This window comes from Chrysochloris asiatica, unplaced genomic scaffold, assembly GCF_000296735.1.
Source record: "Chrysochloris asiatica unplaced genomic scaffold, ChrAsi1.0 scaffold00063, whole genome shotgun sequence".
Classification (NCBI taxonomy): Eukaryota; Metazoa; Chordata; class Mammalia; order Afrosoricida; family Chrysochloridae; genus Chrysochloris; species Chrysochloris asiatica.
This window is the reverse complement of record NW_006408581.1, coordinates 5,350,879-5,357,431: the sequence shown is the minus strand read 5'-3', so window position 1 is coordinate 5,357,431 and position 6,553 is coordinate 5,350,879.

Sequence of the window (6,553 nt, the reverse complement as noted above, 5' to 3'; positions counted from 1 at the left end):
TAGTGACCCTGTATAGGGTTTCTAAGGAGTGGCTGGTGAGTTTTGTAATGCCAACCAAACAGTTCAAACAGACTTTGTCATATAGTGCTTATCCTACCGGGCCACACAAGGACTCTTGAAATACACTTTCTGTTAAGTACCATCAAATCAGTTCTGACCCACAGGATCCTTTTATAGGGTGTTTGAGGGGTAGCCCTTGGGTTTGAACCACAGACCTTGTGGTTCAAACTGACAGAGGTCCAGTGCTTCATCCTGTTGTTGTTATAAAGTGCCATGGAGTCGGTTCTAGCTCATAGTTTTATCTTGTTGCTGTTGTTGTTAAGTGCCGTCAAGTCTGTTCCAACCCATAATGACCCTGTATAGGGTTTCCAAGGAGCAGCTGGTGAGCTTGAACCACCAACCTTGCAGTTCAAATGGCTTTGCCATCTGACGCATTATCCCAGAGTGCCACACCAGGACTGCTGTAGTGGAGGTTCAAACAAATCCGTGTTAGAAGATTTGTTGATTCTTTTGGCAGTCCATGGCACTTTTAATATCCTCCTCCAAAACCATAACTCAAAAGCATCAATTAGGAAATGCAATAAAGAAGGAAGTACCCATGGAAAATACTTCAAGATTATATTTACTAAATAAAAATCAAGAGTCAGTGAAATTACACACACACAAAAATAAGTGGAATAACAGTTCATATTACTACCTGAATGGTTTTAGTAACAAGAAATTGAACCTCCACCACAGCACTGGACCTCTGTCAGTTTGAACCACAAGGTCTCTGACCCTCCACTTTACCAAACATGATATCCTTCTCCAGTGACTGGTCCCTCCTGACAATATGTCCTAAATCTGAGAGACAAAGTTTGGACATCTTGGCCTCCAAGAAGTACATCTGGCTGTACTTCTTCCAACACAAATTTGTTTGTTCTTTTGGCAGCCCATGGTACTTTCAATATTCTCCTCCAACATCAAACTCAAGAGTATCAACTCTTCTATAGTCCTCCTTACTCACTGTCCAGCTTTCAAATGCATATGAGGTTATTGAAAATTCCATGGCTTGGGTCAGGTGCACTTCAAATCTTTAAGCTGACATCTTTGCTCTTCAATACTTTGACAAGGACTTGTGCAGCAGATTTGTCTAAGGCAATACGTCGTTTCATTTCCTGACTGTTGCTTCCATGAGTGTTGATAGTTGATCCAAGAAGAATGAAGTCCTTGACATTTAATGCATTGTTGTTGTCAAGTGTCGTCGAGTCGATTCCAACCCATAGTGACCAAGGAGCAGCTGGTGAGCTTGAACCGCCGACCTTGCGGTTCAAACGGCTTTGCAGTCTGGAGCATTAACCCACAGTACCACACCATGACATAGAGGGCACAAATACTGCTAACCATACTACAAAGCACAGGGTATCTCCCCACAACTAAGAATTATGTCCTGGTGCAATGCTGTGGACTGCAAAATCGGTTTCAACCACAAAGTCAATGGTTCAAGCATACCAGCTGCTCCTTGGAAACCCTATACAAGGTCGGTATGGGTTGGAACCAACTCAACAGCACTTAACAACAGCAATAACAATGTTGAGAAACCCTAATCTATAGCAAGTACCTATTTAGCTACTGAGATGATATGTTAAAGAAGAAAGAAAAGATAAAAAGGGAGGACAGTGAGATAGGAACAAATGAAGGAAGGAAAAAGTGGATATCAGGTAAGCATGTCAAGACTTGTTCTTTAAGCTTGAATTTGGTTGTTGTTTCTTACAGTACCTTTTTTCTTCTTCCTTTTATATTAGTTTGCACATAACTTCTTAAAATCATCTTTAAAGTTTTTCAGATTGTGTTATTTTTTTTTCAACATAGCTCTTTGGATATTATTAACTATAGTTCAGGGATATCAGTGTGTCGGAAAGTAATATATCTAGCGCAAGCATCAAAAATTATCTAGGATATCTAACTGCTCATTATTTATCTCAATGTGTTTTGTACTTTGGTCATCTTAGATCCAAGATGGACATGTTCTGTTTCATTTGACAATCACTCTACTTGAGCCCAAATGTGAAGTGATAAATTTTTCATTGATTTCTAAATTTGGTGGGTACTTGCAGGACTCCACATTTTTGTTTGTGCTAGTTCTTCATGTTTAAAGTCATTTGTCCTCCATACATATTCAAAAGACACCTTTTTGCCATAATATTTTCCTTCAAAGTAACCAATAACTCTCAGTTTCATATCATGGCATACAAAATTATTCATTTTTGTATGGTTAAAGAAAAAATTATATAATACAAAATTAACTTATTCAGTATGTTATTTCATTTTTATCTCATAATTTCTTGCACATTAAAAAATATCCAATAGAATTTCCAGTATAAAAAATAGAGGAAGAATTATAAGCTATAAAAAGATAAATGTATGCATATTTTGGGTTTGGTAATCTGGCTATTAAATGTTAAATTGTATCCAACTTGATTAAGATGATTTCCTTTGACTTGTTTCTGTCTCATAGCAATCCTCTAGGACAGGGTTGAACTACCCCATTGAGTTTCCAAGGCTGTCAATCTCTATAGAAGCTGACTGCTACATGTTTCCTCCACAAGTGGGTGGTGGATTAGAACTGCTAAGTTTACAACTAGCAGCTGAGAGTTCAATCATTGCATCTACAGGGCTCTTTCAATAGGCCTTATTAAAACAAGAAAAATTAAAATACTAGAATTGAATTCCGTTCTTATTATTTCTTCATTTGATTATTTCATCAATTTGTTTGAAAATTTATCAATATTAATTTTATTAATGTAAATTTTAAAGTCCTGGTGTGGCACTATAAGATAAGCATTGTATTGTTAATCACAAGATCAGCACTGAAAACCCACCAGCTGCTCCTTGGAAACCATATACAGGATCACTATGAATTGAAATAGACTCAATGGCACTTAACAACAACAACATGCCATATTTATTATATCATGAGTGGTGATGGCTTTCTGCTTCTTAAATATGCTACTGTTCTTTACAACTTAGAAAAAAAGTTCAATGATTAAAGACTTTATTTCCTTCTTAGGATGTCATCAGTTCTGTGATTTGCAACTAAATTTAGCTCTCATATTAAATACTTGTTCTATTGTATTTGGTTAATATTTCACTCTTTAAACTTCACTGTACATATTTTTTCTGTGCAATTTTTCAAAAGTGTTTTCAACATTCATATCTTAACCTGGAGTACTGGTATGGTGTGTAGATCTGGACTAAAGATCAGTGATTCAAATCGACAAGCTGTTCCTCAGAAGAATTAATAAATGGAGAAAAGATAGAAGTTGTCAAACTCTTCATTTTGCTTGGACCCACATTCAACACTCATAGAAGCAGAAGTCAAGAAATCAAACCACATATTGCATTAGGCAAATCTGCTGCACAAAACCTCTTGAAAGTTCTCAGTTTAAGGACTAAGGTGTGCCCATTGTATATTAGATAACCTCATATGCAAGTGAACATTGGACAATGAATAAAGAAGACCATAGAAGAATTGATGCATTTGAATTACAGTATTGGAGAGAAATAATGAATGTACCATGAACTATCAGAACAAAAAAACAAACCTGTGTTGAAAGAAGTATAGCCAGAATGCTCCTTAGACTCCAGCATGGCAAGACTTCATCTCTCAGACTTCAGACTTGTCAAGAAGGGCTAGTCCCTGGAGAAGAACATTGTGCTGGGTAAAGTGAAGGGTCAGTGAAAAAGAGGAAGACCTCCCTCCTTCCCCAGGAAGTGGATTGACACAGTGGCAGCAGCAATGGGTTCAAATATCACAATGTGAAGATGATGCAGGACTAGGCAGTGTTTTGTTCTGCTGTACAGAAAAGTCACCTTGATTCACAACCAACTAGAGTGCACCTAAAAATAACACATCACTTATCAACAACAACACAATATATTTTAACAGACATCTTTTTTTTTTTTTTTTTGCATGCAGAAATATACTGTGTATCATCCTTAGTATAAAAAGAATTGAATCCTCTTATGCCTTTTGGTCAAACAGTCCTGTTGTTGCTCTGTAACATCAGCATTGTACTGCTAACCACAAGGTTATGAGTCAGAAACAATTTGATGACACTTAACAACAATGTTGTTGTTGCAGATGTTGTGTGTCATTAAGTGATTTTAACTCATAGCGACCCCATCTTACAGAGTAGAATGACCTCATAGGGTTTTCTTGACTGTAATCTTTAGATAAGCACATCTCTCTCTCACAAAGCCACAAAAAGACAGCCTAGTGCCATTCTTATTTGAAACTACATCTTATCTCTGCACTCAGAATGTAGATAAAAAGGACAAAGGGATGGACCAAACTGAGTATATCACTTATTTTTGCATTTGAATTCAGCACCAAACCACAAAAAATCATCAGTATCTACTAGAAAAAAAAAAAAAAAAATCAATGTGTAACCAATCATAACCAGAGCAATGCAATTAGTATAACCAAAGATAGAGATGTTTTCTTTGATGATTGTAGAGGTGAAGGACCAAGACCAATGAGTGCATTATTCCATATGCCACCATGACAGGAGCACATTGAAATCTTTTAGAACAATTGGCATCCATACATAAACATCCAGACAAAATGTATGATCTTGTGAGTTAAAGCACCAAGATGACAATAGGAGGCAAACAGCATAAGTTAATGTTATGCATATTTGAACAGAAGCCAAGAGAAGGTAATGTAAAATTGATAGCAGCAAGGAAATACCAGTACAAAGGTTAGGAATCCTTTATTATGGTGTAATTATGGTAACTATGTTTAGCAAAATAAACATTCATTATCAGCAATCTAACAAAAGATTATTTTAAATATGTGAGGTAATTGTGTGGGCCTGTGCATTAATACACAGTACTACAAAGTTGGTTTGAACTGAAAAGTTGCCAGTTCAAGCTCACCAGCTGCTCCTTGGAAACCCTATACAAGGTCACTATGAGTAGGAAACTACTCAATGGCACTTAGCAACAACAATAACATAGTCATGCATAAAGGTTAAGAAATCATATTGTTATTGATTTTTAATTACATAAAATTAAGAACACCAGTATGGCCTCTCTGTATGGTTATTTTATTTTATTTTTTAAAACTTTTATTGTACTTTGTTTGAAAGTTTGCATGGTTATTTTAACTAGAGTACACAGAGAGCAAGAACATGCAAAGAAAATCTTTGAGATACTGAGTTGACTTGTATTCACTACCAGCTTTTGGAATAAGAAGTTATATCAGAGCAAAGACAAATGAAGAAAATCAAAGATGCATGGAAATAATTAGTCCAAAAACTAATGGATCAGTTGGACCCCAGACTCCATAACTCTGAGATCTGGGTACCTGGCTACCACTGCCAACTGCTCTAAAAGGAATCACAGCCAAAGTTCCTGTATAGGTTTTGAGAAAAATGTTAAATGAAACTCTAAGTGATGGAAATTGACCAGACTTAATGGTCAGATAGAGACTGGTGGAACAACCCAAACTATGGCCCCAAGACACCCTACGAAACTGGACGCAAGTTCAATTTTCAGCCTAACAGTAGAAAGATTTATAATGTGAACAATAGCAATAATAAAGTATGCATTCCTTAGAACAGTCAATCACTTAAGATCATAAGGGTATCATTTGTTAAAGGACAAAGTTTGGAAGACAGGAAAGGTTAGGAAATACAGAATGATGCAAATGGGAAATGTAGGGAGGAAGCAGGATGAATAGTGCTACATTGTAGGGATTGTCATCAATGACATGAAATAAAATGTGTATGAATTGTTGAATGGAGAACTGATTTGCTTTGTAAACATTTAACCAATTCACAATAAAATTTTTTTTAATTTTATTTGCTTAGATAAATAGAACTCCCTGACTTCAAGAATTTTCATTTAATATTGTAATCAATATTGGCTTCCTATGTGTTCTTTCAAAAATTTAAATCCTGCCTAGTTGATGGAATGGACAGATCTAATTAAAATTAAAAACAGACAAGAAATATAAACTAATAGAAATTTAAAAATCATATAGAATTTATATTATCAAATTTAAAAATCATAAAAATTTAAGAAGCTAATTTATGTGTTGCCCCTGCTGCACACTTTTTAAACTTTTTATTGTGAATTTAATGAAGGTTTTCAGACAAAATCATCAGTTTTATATTCAACAAAGCATACATTTTATTTCATCTCATTGATTGCAATTCCTTCCATTCAACAACAGTTATCCCACTTCCTCCCTGTGCTTCCTGTTTCCATTCCATCCACCTTCCCATCCCTTCTCAACTTTGTCCTTAGGTAAATGTTGCCCTTTTGATTTTGAATAATTGACCATGCCATGGTGATAATACCTTACTAGTGTTGTTGTCCTCCCTATAAACCTACCTACTGCTTGGCTAAAAATTGGGCCATGAGGGTGAGCTTGTTTAAAATACTGATGAAGATCAAAGACACACAGCCTGAATGTAAAGAAAACAAATATCCTTGCAACTGGACCAATTGTGGTTAAGTGCCATCAAGTCAGTTCTGACTCAATAACTCAGTATAGGGTTGTTGG